This window comes from Tachyglossus aculeatus, chromosome 2 (assembly GCF_015852505.1).
Source record: "Tachyglossus aculeatus isolate mTacAcu1 chromosome 2, mTacAcu1.pri, whole genome shotgun sequence".
Classification (NCBI taxonomy): domain Eukaryota; kingdom Metazoa; phylum Chordata; class Mammalia; order Monotremata; family Tachyglossidae; genus Tachyglossus; species Tachyglossus aculeatus.
In genome coordinates, this window is record NC_052067.1 from 31,083,940 (window position 1) to 31,106,411 (window position 22,472).

Here is a 22,472-nt window from a genome sequence, read left to right on the forward strand (position 1 = left end):
CAACAGTGGGCTCACAGTCTAAAAGGGGAAGACAGAGAACAAAACCAAACATACTAACAAAATAAATAGAATAGATATGTACAAGTAAAATAAATAAATAAATAGAGTAATAAATATGTACAAACATATATACATATATACAGGTGCTGCGGAGAAGGGAAGGAGGTAAGAAGGGGGGATGGAGGGGGGCGAGGGGGAAAGGAAGGAAGGGGCTCAGTCTGGGAAGGCCTCCTGGAGGAGGTGAGCTCCCAATAGGGCCTTGAAGGGAGGAAGAGAGCTAGCTTGGCGGATGGGCAGAGGGAGGGCATTCCAGGCCCGGGGGATGACGTGGGCCGGGGGTCGATGGCGGGACAGGCGAGAATGAGGTACGGTGAGGAGATTAGCGGTGGAGGCGCAGAGGGTGCGGGCTGGGCTGTAGAAGGAGAGAAGGGAGTTGAGGTAGGAGGGGGCGAGGTGATGGACAGCCTTGAAGCCCAGTTGGCATTTGAGGAGTGAAGTGTGCGGTCTGGGCTGTAGTAGGAGATCAGTGAGCTTAATGAAACCGGGATTCCTGCTTCTGAAATAATTCTGAGCCCCCCGTGGGACAACCTGATCATCTTGTAACCTCCCCAGTGCTTAGAACAGTGCTTTGCACATAGTAAGCACTTAATAAATGCCATCATTATTATTGTTATTTGTGAACTTAGGCAAATCTGCTTGCTTATGTAGTGCAGGCTGTGGGTATGGCAAAGAAACTTCAGACTTCAAAGCTCTGTGCCCTTGAAATGGAGCAGGTGTGACTAAACTGTGGCTTGTGAGCCTAGTACTGATTTGTTCCTTGGTTTTTTACAGTGTAACTCCTGAAGCCCAAGCTAGGCTATGTGGCACAGTTAACATAATAATAATACTGATGATGATGGCATTTGTTAAGTGCTTACTATGCATGCAGCACTGTTCTAAGCGCTGGGAGGGGGATACAAGGTGATCATGTTGTCCCACGTGGGGCTCACAGTCTTAATCCCCATTTTACAGATGAGGTAACTGAGGTTCAGAGAAGTTAAGTGACTTGTCCAAGATCACACAGCAGACAAGTGTCGGAGCGGAATTAGAACCCAGATCTTTCTGAGTCCCAGGCCCATTCTCTGTACACTAGGCCATGCTGCTTCTCTGGATATAGGCACTGAAGTATAGGTATCCCAGTTAAGAATCTGAAAGGATGGAAGAAGGACCTACAACTCTCCTGGTACCTAAGGACCCTAGGGAGAACACTCTTGCTGTCTATGGACATAATTCATTCATTCAATCATATTCATTACTGTATGCAGACCACTGTACTAAACACTTGGGTGGCTCCTTACAGCCATGCTGGGAAGGACTCCACCAATGCCTGGTGGATGTCACCTCCTGAGGAAAGGATTAGCACTCAGCTTTCCACTCTTGCCAAGCACTGCTCTAAGCACTGGGATCAAAGGATAACCAGGTCCCGGTAGGGTGCACAAAGTACAAAGGGGAACAGGAATCGAATCCCCATTTTGCAGAATGGAGAACTGAGGCACAGAGAAGTTAAATGACTTGCCCAAGGTCATGCAGCACGAGCCGGGATTAGATCCCAGGGTCTCTGGCTCCCAGGCCTGTGCTCTTTCCACTAGACAACAGTACTTTTCTTTGTGAAAGATGATTATCTTTGATTAAAACATGGTCTTTAGCAATCCAGAACCTTCACAAGCAACTCTGATATCATGGCAGCAGAAGAGGAGGATTTGAGCCGTACCGCTTCTATTTCCCCTCTCCAATACCTATATTCATTTCTGGCATTCTCGGGAAAACAGTTTTAAGAAGTCTCATAAAATCAGGACACTACATACAGATTTCTGGATGGATAGGAGAGAACAGAGAAGGCTCTAATTAGAATAAAATCAAAATGCAGATAACTTGGAACTTTTATGTGTGATTCTAAAATTCACAGAGAAACACCCATCTATTCTCACAGTGTTCAATCCACAGTCTCACACCTGCCCAACTTTCCGTGACCCACTACTTAATCAATCAGCCCTGGCACAATCTCTCAAATCTTTCCATTCTCTCCTGCTTATATCTCCTTTGATATCTCCTCCTCCCCTCCCCATCCTTTGCAACTCCTTCTTCTCCATTCATTTTACTAGATTCTCCAGCTCTCCGTTCAACTCTGTTCTACCTGTTCCTGGTTATCGTGCATCTTCTTCCTTTTGCTCTATTTTTCTCCTTTGTCCTCCTTGAAAACTTCTGCTTTCTTTTTGCCTCCTTGTTTCATTTTTCCTTTCTTCTTTGTCCCATTCCTGTAGGTGTCTTTGTTCCCCAAAGCAAGGTTTCTTTGTTCAGAGAAGCAGTTGAGCCTAGTGGAAAGAGCCTGGGATTCGGAGGACCTTGGTTCTAATCCCAGCTCTGCCACTTGCCTGCTGTGTGACTTTGGGAAAGTCGCAACTTCTCTGTGCCTCAGTTTCCTCATCTGTGAAATGAGGATTAATCCCTATTCTCTCTACCCCATAGACTGTGAGTCCCACATGGGACATGGAGTGTGTCTGAACTGATTGTCTAGCCCAGGACGTAGTACATTGCTTAGTGCATAGTGCGTGCTAAAACCAATATCACCATTATCATTTATTATTCCTCCTATCCCTCCTTTATCTGTTCTGAGATCTTTCTTTTTCATCTCTCCTGGATATACCCACTGTGCCTCTGTGAAAGGGCAGGTATTTTAGGGAAAAGGACCCAGCAGCCCTCATTGCCATCCAGGGCTGAAGGAGACAGTTAAGGGGAAAATGAGCCCCTTTTCTTCCCCTCTCCCCACTAGTCTAATGCACATTGCTTCCAGAGGAAGATGAAGGCCTCCGTTTCACTTTCAGTGTCTCTGGGGTGTCTAACTCCTGGAAGGGGAGGTCCAGAGACACAATCTCATTTTGCCACGGGCTCTAACTCCTGAAAGGGAAACAAGGTGGAGATGCCAAGCTGATAGGGTTTGTTCATCCTGGTTAGATTAATTATTGGTCCTGGGCTTGGAGACTAGCTGGGGCCTTCCCGTTGCTCCTCTCAGCGCTTCTACCACAATTCACATGTCTTCCTCTCTTCTTGGGCTGCCTCACCAGCCATGACGTGCTCTGCCCACTCTTCCCAATGTTACCTCTGCTAAATGTGTTGAAGTGGAATCATTGGCAAAGACAGTCAAAGCATTGAGAAATAAAGTGGCCACTGATAGTTGAAAATACTGAAAAAGGATACGCGAGTAGCGTTTACCTGTGTTACACCAGGCACAGAGCAATGAAATGACATAATACATGTTATTTTGCAAAGAATGCACTGATTTCACTCAAACCTGGTGAGATGTGTACTGTTTCCATTACACACACACACACACACACACACACACACACACATTCTCTCTCTCGTACTTTCTCTGTCCCTATGAAGATGCGTACTAGACTGAGCTACAGAATTTAGCAGCAGGAGCTGTGACAGAGGCTGAGCGTTTTAAATGGAAGTATTGGGCAATATCTATGCCAGAGCTTAGGACAGTGCTTGACACATTGTAAGCACTTAACATATACCATAAAAAAATATAGCCAGCAAGTGCCAAATCCTTACTAGACAGGGAATCAACCATCTGTAAACCAGACTATCCAATAAAAAAACCCCGAGAAACTGGCCATTCTATTAAAAGAGGCAAGAGATTTCAGAATAGATAGTGCTGGAAATGGGAAGGGACTAGGCCGCTCCTTGCAATACTGTACAGTCATGCTTGTGATTTTTTTTTCCTCTAACTGGCATTCAATCAGCATCAATAGAGGAGCTGAGGCAAGTGGGGAGGAGAGCGTTGAAAGTTATTTAGAGCCCTGTTGTGACTCTGGGAAATCATTCCAGTGCATGACATCATCAGGGTAATAATGGTTCCCTGGTGGACTAAATTATTTACCATCCCTCCCGTTTCCCCATTTTACCTTTCCTACCTCTCCAGAGCCCACACTTAGGAGAAGTGCCTCAGCTAGAAGGAATAGATCAGTACACACTCTTAATAAAGTTGCTTCTGCTAGGATAATAATGGTACACCTACGGAAAGTTCTCAGAGCAGACGGAAAATTGCTGGGGCTCATGAATGCAAAGCAGGGAGAAACAGTAGACGCTGAACTGTAGACACTTAATCACACATCAATAAACAAGTGATTCATTGTTACAGAAAATCTGCAATGCCTGGTTTAATGATCAGAGGGTGAACAGCAGCTTCCTATTCATTTCACTTCATCTGAAGAAGCTGGGTGCCCGAACAGGCATTTTACTGTCAATTTGTACGGGGATCCAAAAGATTTGAATTATTTAGCAGTTTTGGAGATTTCTTTTTTTCTTTTCACTCCCAGAAATTGCTAATTTGGGTTTTTGAAGGTGAGTGAAAAAAAATTATACAAATGAGTTTATCCAATCTGGTTTGGCAGTCACTAGGAGTAGCCTCTCTCCCTGGTTCACACCCTGCGAGTGCTCTTCTGGTTAGAGGGTCATTCAGATAGGTTTCATAATTTCACAGTGCTTTCCGGTACATCATTTGTCTGCTAAATATTCCTTTTCACTTCACGGGGCTTATGTGAAGCCCCGTGGAATTAGGCAGAAAAGATTAATAGATTTATAGAAGATTATTATAACAAGCAACAGGAAACTCAAGAGTAAACTAATTTGAGAGTAATAGATGTTTCATGGCTATGAGATCGGTACATTTTTGTGGAATGTTGTCACAACAATGGCAAGGAAATGAACAGTGTTGATGTTAGTGACACTTGCTCATGAAAAAGCTCAAGGAATTTGTCAGGAGTAAAGGAGTGGATAAGAGTGCAATCTCTTCTTTCTATTGGGAAACCTTTCTCTTCTTCCATTAGGTATAAGGGCTTGGTGGTTCCCTTAAAGTGGGGAAAGACAAAAAGCGACCATGGAGAAAGAGAATTTCTTCTAAAAAGATGGGGCTATAGCTAAAACAGTGCCAACTTGTACTTCCCAAGCGCTTAGTACAGTGCTCTGCACACCGTAAGCGCTCAATAAATACGATTGATGACGATTGATGATGACTATCTCTACGTGTTGCCAACTTGTACTTCCCAAGCGCTTAGTACAGTGCTCTGCACACAGTAAGCGCTCAATAAATATGATTGATTGATTGATTGATCCCCCTCATCCCCCCCTCCATCCCCCCATCTTACCTCCTTCCCTACCCCACAGCACCTGTATATATGTATATATGTTTGTACATATTTATTACTCTATTTATTTATTTTACCTGTACATATCTATTCTATTTAGTTTATTTTGTTAGCATGTTTGGTTTTATTCTCCGTCTCCCCCTTTTAGACTGTGAGCCCACTGTTGGGTAGGGACTGTCTCTAGATGTTGCCAACTTGTACTTCCCAAGCGCTTAGTACAGTGCTCTGCACACAGTAAGTGCTCAATAAATACGATTGATTGATTGATTGATTGATTGCCACTGTGGGCAACCTGGGGTCCTCATCCACCTGTAGGGCTTGGTGATCACGGTGATCTTGATGGTGACGAAGTGCCCAGCAAGATCTAATTCCACCAACGCTGCTTTGTTAACAAGAGAAACTGCAACTACTGGACCCACCTGGTTTCTGGAATTCTTAGTTCCACTTGATCCACAGTGAGAACTCCACTTGCCTTTCTGTTCTCAGTTTCCTCATCTGTACAATGGGGATTCAATACCTGCTCTCCCTCCTATTTAGACTGTGAGGCCCATATAGGACACGGTCGGTGTCCGACCCAATTATATCAAGAAGCAGCGTGGCTTAGTGGATAATACGGCCTGGAAGTCGGACTGACCTGGGTTCTAATCTTGCTCTGCCACATGTCTGCTGTGTGACCTTGGGCAAGTCACTGAATGTCTCTGGGCCTCAGTTACCTTATCTGTCAAATGGGGATTAATAATAATATCAATGATGGCATTTATTAAGCACTTACTATGTGCAAAGCACTGTTCTAAGCACTGGGGAGGTTACGTGGTGATCAGGTTGTCCCATGGGGGGCTCATAGTCTTAATCCCCATTTTACAGATGAGGGAACTGAGGCAAAGACAAGTTAAGTGACTTGCCCAAAGTCACACAGCTGACAATTGGCAGAGCCAGGATTTGAACCCATCATCATCATCATCATCATCAATCGTATTTATTGAGCGCTTACTGTGTGCAAAGCACTGTACTAAGTGCTTGGGAAGTACAAATTAGCAACATATAGAGACAGTCCCTACCCAACAGTGGGCTCACAGTCTGAAAGGGGGAGACAGAGAACAAAACCAAACATACTAACAAAATAAAATAAATAGAATAGATATGTACAAGTAAAATAAATAGAGTAATAAATATGTACAAACATATATACATATATACATGACCTCTGACTCCAAAGCCCATGCTCTTTCCACTGAGCCACGCTGCATGTGGGACAGGGACTGTGTCCGACCTGATTGACTTAAATCTACCCCAGTGCTTAGAACAGTACTTGGCACATAGCAAGTGCCTAACAAATACCATAATTATTATTATTACTATTATTAGCACAGGTCACGGTACAGTGATTGGCACATAGTAAGTGCTTAATAAATATAAATAGCATTATATTTCTTATTATTTTTACCTACATGCCAGTATGCCTAAATGGCAAATGTCAACATTTGTAAGGACAGATGCCATGATTTATGTTCTTATTTTCAACTGGGACTTCATAACACGGATGTCTCTATGTGAGAGTGTGGGCAAGTGTGAGGAGGGTGGTGTGGGAGAGAGGGTAGTGGTGCTCGTGGTGGTATGTGCAACCCAAGAATGGCTGCTGGGTCTACCCATCCCCTCCCCATATTGGCTTGCCTGGGATCTCGAGACTGCCTTAAGGCCGCTAGTCAGACAATAGTCTAGGGAGGTAGAGAGAGGGTGGAACAGCAGAGCCTAAGGTGTTGTCTGCCCTCATGCCAGGAGTCCCTATAATTCCTGGGCCAACATCCCATTTGTGCCTCTCACTCAATCATACTTATTGAGTGCTTAATGTGTGCAAAGCATTGTACTAAGCAATTGGGAAAATACAATCTAACAGTAAACCGTCACATTTCCTGCCCACAGCCCAGGACCCACACCTGAGAGGGCTCCACATCTTTCCAAGTGGGACTAAAGAAAACCAACAGGATGGGCAGGAAAGGAGTGTGCAAGGGGGTCCAGTGACCCTGACTCAGGATCACTTCAACCCATCCACCAATGCTTTGCTCCATGGCAGGGGTAAGGAATCACACTCACCAGGTGGTAAGGAGCTCCCTAAGAGATCTGGGGCAATTTCCCTAGGCATGGTCTTGAAAGAGAAACATCAATGAGTGGCCATTCGATAACACGTAGCATGGAAATTATCGTAGGCAGAGCTAATGTTGCTCTGAATTAACATCTGGGACTGGAGATGGGACCAGTTTTTGCAGAATTAGTATGTAGAGAAATTTGCTGGCCATTCGATAACATGTAGCATGGAAATTATCATGGGCAGAGCTAATGTTGCTCTGAATTAATATCTGGGATTGGAGATGGGACCAGTTTTTGCAGAATTAGTATGTAGAGAAATTTGCTTTGTGAGACACTTATGGACACCTAGATAGAAGTTTTTCAACTGCAAATAAGTGAAGCACGATACTGTCAACATGAAAGGGTATTGATTTAGGGAATCCATTGAAAAGAAAGACCATAACTGAGGAAGCCACAAAGGAGAGGGTTTCACTCACTGACCAGGCAGGCTGCTGCAGCTTTCCGTGGCTGGCCCTCGACATCCCTCTATGTGACTACAAATCCAAGTGGTCCTTCTGGGACAGCTCTAGTGAAGGTGAAGGGATATTCAATTTTAAAGTCCTCAAGTGCAGGAATCAAGTGTTCTCCTTTCTTTGTTCCTCCCCACAGCACTTCCTAGCATTCTCTGTATCGAATGGGATTTCAATTCATTCATTCATTCATTCAATCGTATTTATTGAGCCCTTACTGTGTGCAGAGCACTGTACTAAGTGCTTGGGAAGTACAGGTTGGCAACATATAGAGATGGTCCCTACCCAACAGTGGGCTCACAGTCTAGAAGGGGGGAGACAGAGAACAAAACGAAACGTATTAACAAAATAAAATAAATAAATAGAATATGTACAAGTAAAATAAATAAATGGAGTAATAATAAAATAAAATCAATGTTGATTTTTGTAAAGACAAAAAAGTTGATTAAGTCCTTTCTGGGAAAAAGGTTACTAGTGAGAGTAGGTTGAGGGGATCACAAGGCCAATGAGAGACCAATTCCAAGTAAGGTATGGAGGTTTTCCTAATGCCCAAATTTCCCCTCTATGAACTATTGAACTATTCAATTAGATTAACCAGTGATTATCATCAGAGATGGCAAATCCTGGTTCCCTTAGCAGCACTATCATTTAATTGATCAAAATGCTTTAAACATTATTCTTAATTACTTTAATTGCAGTTGCTTACCCCCATTATCTTATTAAATCAGCAGCTAAACTTGAAACCCAATTTGTCATGACTGGTTTCGTTAATTTCTTTAGGAACTGTCTATCTCATACTCAAAGTTAGGTCGTTAAGTAAAATAAAGTGTCCAAATGAGAATGATCTTCGTTTCAAATTCTAAAACTCTTATACCTCTACATACATTGACCAAGACAGCCAAATGTCACAATCACATTGTGTCCCATGAACCTGTGATTTGTGTGGCAAATTGTTTTTCCTATTAATCTTGTATGCATAAAGATCCACAGTTACTGTGGAACTGAGAACTTGCCCGATTGCTTGTTCCAAACGGCTCATTCAGAATGTCTTCACCTTTCTCTTTTAGACTGTGAGCCCACTGTTGGGTAGAGACTGTCTCTATATGTTGCCAACTTGTACTTCCCAAGCACTTAGTACAGTGCTCTGCACACAGTAAGCGCTCAATAAATACGATTGATTGATTGATTGATTCTGAGGGTAAGCACCTTGTAGAGAGGAAATTTGACTCTGCCTTCAGTTGTAAATTCCCAAAGTACACTGCATTGTACCTAGTGGGTGCTTCATAAATACTTTTATTATTAGTAGTACTGAAATGAACTAAAAATTCAATACAAGAGGTCTTATTTAGTATTACAATGATCAATTATACTATTGTTCAAAATATGCTTGGAGTCACCTGTCACTCAGAATACATCACTTCCATCCTCAAAATCTTCCAATAGCTACCCATTTCTTCTCATTCAAATAAAAGCTCCTAACCATTGGCTTTAAGGCTCCCTGTGGAATTTGTTATTATGTGACCAAGTATTGCCATAAACACTGGGGTAGGTACAATATAAGCAGTTCGGACAAAGTCCCCGTCCCACACGGGGCTCTCAGTCTAAGGAAACTGTCACAGAGAAGTTAGGGGACTTGCCCAAATCACCAGCAGGCAAGTGGCAGAGCTGGGATTAGAGGTCTCCTTAACTTTGACCCAACTCTCTCATTCTTTCTACAGCATGGAATTCCCTTCCTTGTTCCTCTCACGTTATTTGCCATGTATTCAAATACCTAATCAGTAAAGTCTAAAGAAAATTTCATTGCATATGGACATTTCTGACAACTCTCTTTGGAAAGAAGTGACTGCTATCTATACCACAAAACTTTAAGAGCCACGTATTGAAAGCTGTTTTGGTAGCTACAGAGAAAGACTCAGAGTGTCTCTTTAAACCAGATATAAGCCTATATTTGTGGAGAAAATGTAGGCATGGATTCTACTCCTCACCCCAAAATGTTGGGGGGGGGGGGGGGAGGTAGAAAAGACACCCTAAATCCTGCCATCTTTACCTACCTCCAAACTGCTTCCCAGAGGAACCCCGCCTGATGAACTTTCATCTTGCTACATGGGTAGAATCTAACATTTGCCACACTGTCTTCATAAACAAAGGACAAATTTAATATATACACAGATAGACGTGAGTGAATTGGAAAGAGGGTCCTCTCTCCTCTACAGGTTTTGAAGAGTTAATAGGGAAAAATCAGGTTTTCAATATCATTTATGATGACTAGATATCAGAGTTTATCTTGATTTAATTTAACATGTTCTATATTTAGAATTCCTGATAGACTGTAAACTCCCTGAGGGCAGAGATCATGTCTACTAACTCTTATACTCTCCCTAGTGCTTAGTACAGTGCTCTGCAGAAAGCACTCGATAAATATTATCAGTTGCTATTGTTCTCTAGATTTTTACAAAAGAAGAGCTTCAATATAATGAAGCCCTGATTGCTGAAAAGGTATGGATTTGGGGGATTTTATTTGATTCATTAAGTTTGAAAATGTATCAATTTCTAAACTCTCAGTTTATAGCAATTTCTCCAAAATGAACTTGACTTGATTTATGAATCCATATTAATTCTGCCACACTTGCCTGAAGTTGATTTAGTGCATTTGCATAATGATTTCTTTAACATCCACTACTGTCAATAGAGTGTTCATAAATTTTAAATGTGCTATAAATATCCTTTCCTCCTTCCCACTCTGAAGAAATTCTGTCGTTACCTAGGGTCACTAGCATCTGGAATCAGTCGGCTCCCTTCTTTTATGTGATTGTCATCATTCTTCTCACTTCAATATAGAGCCCGAACTGCAAAACTAATATGGATATTGCTTAGTTTGGGGTTATATCCATCTAATATCAATATCCACAATTAAGCACTGCTGCCATAGCTTTGCTTTGAACAGCAACAGGTGGCTGAATGCTTAATGTTTTCTTAGTCATTTGCAACATTTGCAAATGTAAGAAAATACAATTTCCAGTTAACACTTCCGATGCAGACTGTGATAGATGAATGACAAAAGTAAAAGCTAATGTTCACACAAATATCTGAAATTCAACCCAAATATTTTCCTGAGTTCAAATACTAATACTAATAATTACTAATAAATACTAATAATTAATTAGAAGCAGCATGGCTCAGTGGAAAGAGCACGGGCTGGGGAACCAGAGGTCGTGGGTTCTAATCCCGGCTCTGCCACTTGTCAGCTATGTGACCTTGGGCAAGTCACTTAACTTCTCTGGGCCTCAGTTCCCTCATCTGTAAAATGGGGATGAAGACTGTGAGTCCCACGTGGGACAACCCGATTACCTTGTATCTCCCCCAGTGCTTAGAACAGTGCTTGGCACATAGTAAGCGCTTAACAACATTATTATTATTGTTATTATCCTTTTGTTTAATTCTGAAAATCTATTCTCTAGCTTTTAGAAGGTAGAATAATCTAGGTGTTCCTTCCAGATTAATGGTATTGCTCAACCCCTATAAGTAGCATAACAGTCAATATGGTTTTTGCAGCATATCAGATATAAGATAAATGTAGCAGCATGGTTTTCACAGTCCATCAAAGGCACTGCATCCCATCAGTAGATCTGATCTCTGGACTCTAGACTCTAAAAGTGGTTTAGGAAATTTGGCTGCCCTGAAAAGCTCCTTAAGACTCTGAGATGACCTCTGAACATCATCTAGAGTCCTAGAGAAAGATGGAGATGACTAAGCCCTAGAGGCACATACCCTAAAAGACATGCAAATGATTATAAATCATTTCACCAACTCGACCAAGTATTGCAGATTGATGCTGAATCTAAAGGAAATTGAGGTAACTTATCAGTCTGCCCGGGGAAGTGATCCAAAATACTGGAATCACAGGGAAACTGCTGTCACTGGATTACTTTAGCAGCGCAATAATGATGCACCAGTATGCAAGGAAGTCAAAAATCAAATCAAGAATGCCAGAAAGTTCTTTGGCAGACTGCTGAACTGAGCGTGGTAACAGGTAATATTAGGCTTCACACCAAACTAAAGGTCTTCAATTGAGAGCTATACTGCTGTCCCACTTTCTCTGCAGATATGGAATCTGGACTCCCCACAGCAGTAACAATAATAATACTATTTATTAGTCACATATAACCCCACACACAGATGTATTAGAATCACCTGTAGACTAAACCCAACATCAAGAGGCCAGTCAGAATCACAGGCAAGAAGTCTGGAACAATTTTGGACCCTTAGTATTCAAGTCATGCTCATCTGAATTCAGTTGCAATGGGTGGGACATAAGAGAAGACAGTAGGAAACCCAAGATCTGCTGTATGATGGAGCTGACAATGGGAAACACAAGAAGCTAGAAGGATAAAGGCAACATTTTAGGAATGCAGCAAAACGGCTTCAGAAAATGCTGCATTTCAGCTGAAAATAGGGTCAACCAAACGCCAAACAATACAACACAACATAGGCGGTCAGGGCTGGGGAGCTGCATTGGCCTTCTCAGTCACACAAGTGTATGTGGATGAATGTCACGATTACTGGCATCTTCAAACACAGAGGACGTGTGTGTGTGTGTGTGTATTTGTGTAACATTATTTTTGAACACATTTCTGGTGGAAATGAAAACAATTTGATCTGGGAACTCTGATTAAATTTATTCAGTTATTTGACCTTATTTCATTTTATTTTAATTGTATTTATTGAGTGCTTACTGTGTGCAGAGCATTTTACTTGGATGAATAAAGGCATTGCCCCGGTTCCAATCACTAGCCCTAGAGAGCCAGGAACCATGTCTTTATCTCATTGGTGTACTTCTTTCCCAGAACTGAGCACAGTATTTTGCACAAAGTTGGCACTTAATGCTATTAATAGAAGATTTCTTTTTCAAGTGATCATCAATCATGTGAGAACATTCAAAGAAAATATGAAGTTTTTTTTTATCATTTGGCTGTTCTGAGAAGGGCTTTGAAAATGGGAAGAGCTGTGCGGTCTGTTGGATATGAAGAGGAAGGGAATTCCAGTAAGGGGAGAAGGGTGAAAACAAGAGATCAGCAGCCAAAGAGATGAGAATGATAATGATGGAGAGCTGGTTATCTTTAAAGGAATGAAGACTGTGAGATGAGGTGTATAGTAGAAGAGAGAGGTAGGAGGGAGAAGGATAACTGGGTGCATTAAAGCCAATTATCAGGAGTTTTTGCTTAATGCAGATAAGACTGGGCAGCCATAGGAGGTTTTTGAAGAATGGGGAAATATGTCCCTAATAAATTTTGGAAAAATGATCTGGGCAGCAGAGGGTAGTTCTGCCTGGAGAAAGGAGACACCGGAGGCAGGGAGTTCAGCTAGGAAGCTTGATGCGGTAGTCGAGCTGAGGGGGATAGCACAAGTGACTGGACCAGTGGGGGTGGTCACATAATTGGAAAGGGACAGACAGAATCTGAAAAAGTTGCACATAAAGAAACAATAAGATTTGTGACGGACTGAAAATATTGTGGTTAAAGGAGAGGGAAGAGTCAAAGAATAATGCCAACATTTTGAGCTTGGGAGACGGAGATGAGATAGGACAGTGAAATGGAAGAAATAATTTAGTTTCAGACATTCTGAGTGAAGTTCCACCAGAACATTCAGATAGAGAAGTACTTGGAGGAAGGGGGAAATGTGAGATCAATCAATCAAACAATCAATCGTATTTATTGAGTGCTTACTGTGTGCAGAGCACTGTACTAAGCGCTTGGGAAGTACAAGTTGGCAACATATAGAGACAGTCCCTACCCAACAGTGGGCTCACAGTCTAAAAGGGGGAGACAGAGAACAATACCAAACATACTAACAAAATAAAATAAATAGAATAGATATGTACAAGTAAAATAAATAAATAAATAGAATAATAAATATGTACAAACATATATACATATATACAGGTGCTGTGGGGAAGGGAAGGAGGTAAGATAGGGGGGATGGAATGGCAGGAGAGAAGAGGGGCCAGGGCTAGTGAGATAGATTTGGTGTTTGAAGCAATAAGAGACATAAAAGAGAAATAATAAATACATAAGAAATAAGAGAAGAGAAAGAGAGTAAACTGAGAAGGGATTTACTTCCTGTCTTCTATTGCATTATCCTTATAATAAATTAGCAAGGTCATTGCAATAGCCTATATTCATATCACAAAAATTTAACAATCAAAATACAACCTGTGCTTCAGAATATACATACCTATGGAATCATGTGTGATAGTACAGCAAACAGTTAAATAACTGGCTTTGCAGCAAATGAGAAATCTATGACCATGTTTGTCAATATATATCCTACCATAAATAATGTAATCCTATTAGGCTTGAAACCATTAGCTTACAATACTGCAGGTCAGCTGAGGCTATCTAGAATGAACAATTGTTGCTGACACTATCTAATTATATCAGAAATATGTTGAACACAATATTAACTCAATGGTATCAACAGCTTGGAGCAGGCAGGATGCTAAGAACTCTTCTGCACTATGCAGTATGACCTGATATGTAAATGAAGTCAGAGGAATTCATTCATTCATTCAATTGTATTTACTGAGCGCTTACCGTGTGCAGAGCACTGTACTAAACGCTTAAGGAATCAGAAATAAAGTTGGAATGGGGCCAGGTAAGGGCAGATAATGGGAAGTGGACACTCATTAAGGATGACAAAGAGCAGTCCAGGGTGGAGAACAGCCTTGGGTTTTATGAAATACTTCAAATAGTTAAAACTATCCACTTGTTGGTGATCAACCACCAGGTAAAAATGCTCCCTTAGAGCCTCTTTCTCATTTTTTTAAGGTACTTGTTATTTGCTTACTAAGTGCCAGGAACTGTTCTAAGTGATGGGGTAAATACAAGCTAATCAGGTTGAACAAAGTCCATGTCCCATATGGGACTCACAGTCTCAATCCCCATTTTACAAATGCGGTAACTGAGGCCCAGAGAAGTGAAGTGACTTTCCCAAGGTCACACAGCAGACGAGTGGCCAAACTGAGATTAGAACCTAGGTTCATGCTCTCTCCACTGGGCCACATTGCGTCTTTCTCAAGTATGTCGATGCCCACAGACATGTGTATTTACACTCATTAAAGGGCTGCTGCCAAACTTTCACTACAAGATGTAATGTTTGTAGGGAGGGCTTAGAGGGTCTCCAACATCAAGTCTCCTGCGTTAATCTTAATTATAGGAATCCTGCAGAATGATCGTGGCAAGCAACATTTTACAAGTGTGATGCAAGTATCTTTTTGTTCATTTTATCTTTAGTAAGAACAAAAAAAGGAGTGTAAACTCAATATGAGCAGGGAACATGTCTACTAATTCTCTTGTATTGGACTCTCCCAAGCTTTTAGAACAGTGCTCTGACAGTGACTGACTGACTGTCAATAATAATAATAATAATAATAATAATAATAATAATAATAATAATGGCATTTATTAAGCGCTTACTACATGCAAAGCACTGTTCTAAGCGCTGGGGCGGTTAACAATAATAATAATAATGGCATTTATTAAGCGCTTACTATGTGCAAAGTGCTATTCTAAGCACTGGGGCGGTTAACAATAATAATAATAATAATAATTGCATTTATTAAGTGCATACTACATGCAAAGCACTGTTCTAAGCGCTGGGAAGGTTAACAATAATAATAATAATAATGATGGCATTTATTAAATGCTTACTATGTGCAAAGCACTATTCTAAGCACTGGGGTGGTTAACAATAATAATAATAACGGCACTTATTAAGCGCATACTACGTGCAAAGCACTGTTCTAAGCACTGGGGCAGTTAACAATAATAATAATAATGATGGCATCTATTAAGCATGTGCAGAGCACTGGACTAGGCACTTGGGAAGTACGAATCGGCAATGTATTCATTCAATCGTATTTACTGAGCGCTTACTGTGTGCAGAGCACTGGAATAAGCGCTCGGGAAGTACGAATCAGCAACGTATTCATTCGATCGTACTTATTGAGCGCTTACTGTGTGCAGAGCACTGGACTAAGCGCTCAGGAAGTACAAATCGGCAAGAGTGTTAGGTATTTGTCTCAGCTAACCCTGAATGGAGCAGGTCACCACTTCCTCCAGACTAAACGATCCCAACATCCTCGTGAGCATTTCAAAATGCAATGCCCCACCTGCCTGTCTTTTTCCTTGCTGAACCCTGTATCCTAGAAAAGGAGTCGAGGGAGTGCAAGTGGCATCGCACAATCCTCTACCACTACAATCCCCACTTTCTGCAGGCTCAAGAGATGGCAACAGCAGGATTTGGGTGCCTGGGTTCCTTAAATGTCCATTGTCTTGTTTCTGGATAATTTGCTGCCTCTACGGCAGATTCTGGAGCTCTGGGATCTGATCACTCTGCAGCCCTTTACCTTCTTCAACACTTCTTACCTGTCTGTACTCCTTTTTGATCTACGAATGGATCTGGAATGCCCTCCCTCTGCCCATCCGCCAAGCTAGCTCTCTTCCTCCCTTCAAGGCCCTGCTGAGAGCTCACCTCCTCCAGGAGGCCTTCCCAGACTGAGCCCCTTCCTTCCTCTCCCCCTCTCCATCCCCCCCATCTTACCTCCTTCCCTTCCCCACAGCACCTGTATATATGTATATATGGTTGTACATATTTATTACTCTATTTATTTATTTTACTTGTACATATCTATCCTATTTATTTTATTTTGTTGGTATGTTTGGTTTTGTTCTCTGTCTCCCCCTTTTAGACTGTGAGCCCACTGTTGGGTAGGGACTGTCTCTATATGTTGCCAATTTGTACTTCCCAAGCGCTTAGTACAGTGCTCTGCACATAGTAAGCGCTCAATAAATACGACTGATGATGATTGATGCTACGAAGAAGACCGGAGACCCAAGTTTTCATTCATTATTCATTCCTAGGCACCCTTGCCAGACTGACCTTTCCGAAGCTCTGTCTCCCAGTTGCTTTCTCAGCTGAAAGCAAACTCAGTTAAGGGATAGCTTTAGTCAGGCAATCTTTTCTAAGGAGCTCATCAGTTGAAATTTTTCATCCTCACTTTCACTCTTGGACACACAAATACCAGATGGGAAAGACTGGTGCCTTTCAAAGTTCACTACCTCACCCTTAAGAGGACAAGAGAAATTTGGCTGCGTGAGGCACTCCCATTTATTCTAATATATAATTGCTAAATAGGGGTGCGAAAACGATCATAGAACAGAACCAACGAGCTTCGAAAGAGAAACTCTGCTTACTTTTAAAATACAGTATTTATGGGAAGCAGTGTGGCCTAATAGATAGAGCATGGCCTGGGTGTCAGGAAGACCTGAGTTCTAATCCGAGCTCCTCCGCTTGCCTCTGTGAGGCCTTGGACAAGTCCCTTCATCATCATCATCATCAATCGTATTTATTGAGCGCTTACTATGTGCAGAGCACTGTACTAAGTGCTTGGGAAGTACAAATTGGCAACATATAGAGACAGTCCCTACCCAACAGTGGGCTCACAGCCCTTCACTTCTCTGGGCCTCAGTTACCTCATCTGTAAAATAGGGAATAAGAAAGTGAGCCCCATGTGGGACAGGGACTGTGTCCAACTTGCCCTGCTTGTATCTTTCCCAGAGCTCAGTACAGTGCCTGCCACAGAGGAAGTGTTTAAAAAATACCGTTAAAAATTACCCCACTTTTTTGCATAATTTTTCAAAGGCTGAAACAGGAGGGACTGTTACATGAGCCACATAATAGTTAAATCTAGTAAGAAAGGGAGCAGAAGAAAAAGAAGAGTAAACAGAGGAGGAAGAGAGAGAAGCAGCAGTGTCACCATGTAGAAAGAGCAAGGGCCTGAAGTCAGAGGATGTGGGTTCTATTGCCGGCTCAGTCAACTGGATGCTGTGCAAACTTAGGTAAGTCACTACCTTCTCTGTGCCTCAGGTACCTCATCTATAAAATGGGGATTAAATCCTCTTCCCTCCTACTTAGACTGGGAGCCCCATGTGGGACAGATACTGTGTCCAACCTGATTAACCCTGTACAGTAATAATAATAACAATAATGATATTAATTGTGGTGTTTAAGCATTCACTATGTCAACACTGAACTAAGTGCTGGGATACAGACAAGCAGAGCAAGTTGGACATAGTCCCTGTCCCACATGGGGCTCACAGTCTTATTCCCTATTTTACAGATGAGGTAACTGAGACCGAACCCCTGCCTAAAGGGATTTGGGGGAGTCAATCTAGTCTCACATGGGGCTCACAGTCTAAGCAGGAGGGAGAACAGGGACTGAATCCCCATTTTGCAGATGAGGGAACTGAGGCCCAGAGAAGTGAAGTGACTTGACTAAGGTCACAGAGCAGACAAGTGGTGGAACTGGATTTAGAACTCCGGTTCTCTGGCTTCCAGGCCCCTGTACGATCCACTAGGCTACGCTGCTCCCTTCTCCTCTCCGTGTTTCAAAGAAGAAAATTCCCATCCTCCAGCACAAGACAAAGTCTTCTGGCTTATCACGACAGCCCAGCTCGTACCCTCCGCTTCTCTGCAGCTAACCTCCTCACTGTTCCTCGTTCTCGCCTGGCCCGCCGTCAACCCCCGGCCCACGTCCTCCCCCTGGTCTGGAATGCCCTCCCTCCACATATCTGCCAAGCTAGCTCTCTTCCTCCCTTCAAAGCCCTACTGAGAGCTCACCTCCTCCCAGACTGAGCCCCCTTTTTCCTCTCCTCCTCCCCACCTCCCCGCCCTACCTCCTTCCCCTCCCCACAGCACTTGTACATATTTGCACAGATTCATTACTCTATTTTACTTGTACATATTTACTATTCTATTTATTTTGTTAATGAGGTGCATATAGCTATAACTCTACTTGTTCTGACGATTTTGACACCTGTCTACATGTTTTCTTTTGTTGTCTGTCTCCCCCTTCTAGATTGTGAGCCCGTTGTTGGGTAGGGACCATCTCTATATGTTGCCAACTTGTACACAGTAAGCCCTCAATAAATACAATTGAATGAATGAATTCTGATGTTTCTCCTTCCTATGCATGCACTATTATACCTGCTTGCAATTACGTACTACAAAATATCTTTTATGCCCTCCTCAAAAATCAGGGTTAGGAAATTATGCCATGTGGGCAGTTATGCAAGTAAATATTTTATACCCTAACCAGGAAGCTCCCAACAAATCTGAATCCTTATATGGTTTAAGTGTAAACAGGAACACTAAACTGGAAAAACATGACACAATGCCTTTTACCATAGATATGGCAACTCCTCACCCTCGGCTTCAAGGCTGTCCATCACCTCGCCCCCTCCTACCTCACCTCCCTTCTCTCCTTCTCCAGCCCAGCCCGCACCCTCCACTCCTCTGCCCCTAATCTCCTCACCGTGCCTCATTCTCGCCTGTCCCACCGTCAACACATGGCCCACGCCATCCCCCTGGCCTGGAATGCCCTCCCTCCACATATCCGCCAAGCTAGCTCTCTTCCTCCCTTCAAGGCCCTACTGAGAGCTCACCTCCTCCAGGAGGCCTTCCTAGACTGAGCCCCCTCCTTCCTCTCCCCCTCGTTCCCCTCTCCGTCCCCCCGTCTTACCTCCTTCCCTTCCCCACAGCACCTGTACATATGTATAGATGTTTGTACATATTTATGACTCTATATACTTATTTTACTTGTACATATCTATTCTATTTATTTTATTTTGTTAATATGTTTGGTTTTGTTCTCTGTCTCCCCCTTCTAGACTGTGAGCCCACTGTTGGGTAGGGACTGTCTCTATATGTTGCCAACTTGTACTTCCCAAGCACTTAGTGCAGTGCTCTGCACACAGTAAGCTCTCAATAAATACGATTGATTGATTGATTGATATACTTTTCAAGTCTCCTCAAATGTCATTTTTACCACAAGCAGCAAAAGAACTACATGTGAACCTAACTAATCATGTCACACACTCTGGATATCATTCAAATCAATGCTTTAAAAATGCAATTTTATCCCAGAGTCCAAAATAAATAGTCTAATAAAAAAGGTCCAATATACAGTAGACATTGTGGTGGGTGGGGGAGATGGGAGAGAAAAAGGAAAAGTGAAAGAAAGTCTTCTTTATTGGGAAGACTTTTAAGGGGGGTTGGGGCCTTTGAGCGGGAAGGAAGTCACTCAGAATATATTTCTGCTAGAGCCCTCTTCTACTTAACCGGCCCTTCCTCCAGTAAATCGATTCTTTGTACAGAATCCACTGGTAAATTTTCAGGAACAGAATGAGTGGAAAATACAGTCATGGTTAATGAAACCACGTGCCAGATTATCTTCCAAGGCAACCATGGGGAGCTAAAGTATTACAGTTACATTAGTACGCTTACAGCTTATCGATTGGAGTAAACAGACGGCAGCGAGTGCTTTATTTATCCATCGGGCTGTGTCACTGGTGATGCCCTATTTCCAATAATGCTAAGTCCGATCAACTGAGGGAAGTCGATGTTGGGATTCTTTTATTTTATTCGCCCCAACTCGTTTTACTTGGAAAACTCAATATTTTAAATAAATATTCTCTGACAAGGATGTTGTCAAGATGAGGAAAGTCTGTAAAACTTTATGAAATTATCTGAAAATAGGAGTGATAGATTTTGTTATTCCTCATCTTCAAAACAATGGCAGCCCTAGGAGAGAACAGCAAAACACTACTGAACACCCAGTGCTTCCAAAATAGCCTAAAAAGGGTGAAACACAAATTTGCTATGCCATAGTGCCTGTGTCTTCCAGTTAAAAACAAATGTTTATATTCAGATACCAGCAAACTGGTTAAATTCACTTGCAAGTTGACCTTTTAGAAAGTGGAGATTTTAAATATAGACAGATTATTGTTCTGGATTGTCAAGATGGCCCCAAATTCTTATACGTTCTCCTGAGAAATTTAGGAAATGAAGCTAATTGGAATTAGGTTCAATGGATCAGCCAGCCCAAACCGATCCTAGCTATCATTCTATCAGTACTTTCTCAGGTTCAATAGCATTTGAAACTAGTACACAAATCCCAGAATATCAGAGGCCTTCAATTCAACACTCCCCACTGATCCCTTTCCTGCTCTTCTAGCTACCACAGGTGGAGAGGAGAAAAATGAACTAAAATACAATGACCCTGGTTTCCAACTGAAATCAAAACTACCATAAATTATACCACTCCAACTGACTTCAAGACATTTAAGTTCACTTTCAGAACTCTGGGAAAAAAGCCACAAATAATTTCATTTCTATTATTCCCTTTTACACTAAATGACTGACATTTTTTGCAAAGAAAATAAATCCCAAAAAGAGTGTTTCATGCTTCTTCAATATAAGTGTTTGATAAAGAAATACTCTGTTTCATTTTGTGGTTGGAGAACATACACATTACAAATGGAAATGTTTAAGTTGGATCCAAAGTTCTCTAAATGGAAAATAACCATCTGTTGTCCCTAGTGCAAATGAATTAAAAAAAAAAACCAACATGACAAATAAACAAATACAGCAAATTTACTCATATTCTAATATATCTTACTTTTAATAAGGAGAAGACCTGTTCTTTTATCAGCAAGCTAAAAGAATTTTAAGAATATAGGGCAACAGAGCTTTTGCCAATGATCTCTCCAACAATTTCTCTTCATCCTTTGATGAAGTCTTTGTGAGGCAGTACTTCCATGTGTCACTCAGATCTAGTGATTCTTCAAAGTCTGGAAAGTGCAATTATGCTTATGATATCCCTTTTAACTTCACCCAACATGCTGACATTGCTCCATTTATGGTGTCTGGGTTCAGTGTCAGGTATAAAAATACACAGTACATATTCTCCTTTAGAAAATACTCAGCCTTTTCCTTTCCTCAATGCTTCAGCAAATTTTAGAAGACCAACTGATGCCAACTGGTCTCCATGCCTAAGAGGCCCCCCTCTTCCTTGGCAGAAGAGTGAAACTCGGGAAAGGAGGAGCAGCAGAGGGAAGGGAACGGGGACAACAGTGACTCAGGAGCATAGCTGCTCCCTCCCTCCACCTTGTTGTGCAGGTGCCCAAAATTCCCAGAGTTTCACTCTCCGGGGGACACAGGGCCATCACCTCAATTGGCCCTAGCATCGGACTAGTGTCCCAGGAAGCTCATCTGCTTCCTTTGGCAGGCAGCATTTTAGGATTTTTCAATCCCTACCGTTACATTTCTCCACAAAAGAATTACCCTTCAAGGCACCATAGGAATCCCATGGGTTCCAAGCAGGTGGGTACAGGGCAAGCAGTGTAGGACAGGATCATCGACATCCCTACGGAGCAGTTATTTATTGAGTGCTTAGTGTTCACAGAGCCCTGCACTATGAGCTTGGAACAGGAAGTACAATAGATTCATCAGACACAAATGCTGCCCTCAAGGAGGGCAGTGAGGCAGCATGGCTTCGTGGACAAAGGCAGGGCCTAGGAGTTAGAGGACCTGGGTTCTAATCCCAGCTCTGCCACTTGACTGCTGTGTGATCTTGGGTAAATCACAACTTTTCTGTGCCTCAGGTACCTCATCTATATAATGGGGGTTAAGACTTGGAGCCTCATGTGGGACATGGACTGTGTCCAACCTACCCTGTATCTACCCCAACGCTTAGGACAGTGCCTGGCACATAGTAAAGGCATAAATACCATTAAAAACAAAGGAGCTAACACCCTACACATACTTCCCATCAAAAGGCACAAAGAAA

At 42.2% G+C, this 22,472-nt stretch overlaps 1 protein-coding gene across 1 annotated transcript in view; it reads right to left on the reverse strand.

The window, feature by feature from the left end:
- The window catches only part of KCNH8 (potassium voltage-gated channel subfamily H member 8), a 268,495-nt gene that overhangs the window by 189,626 nt on the left and 56,397 nt on the right, over positions 1-22,472 (reverse strand). The gene's annotated exons all lie outside the window — the stretch shown is intronic.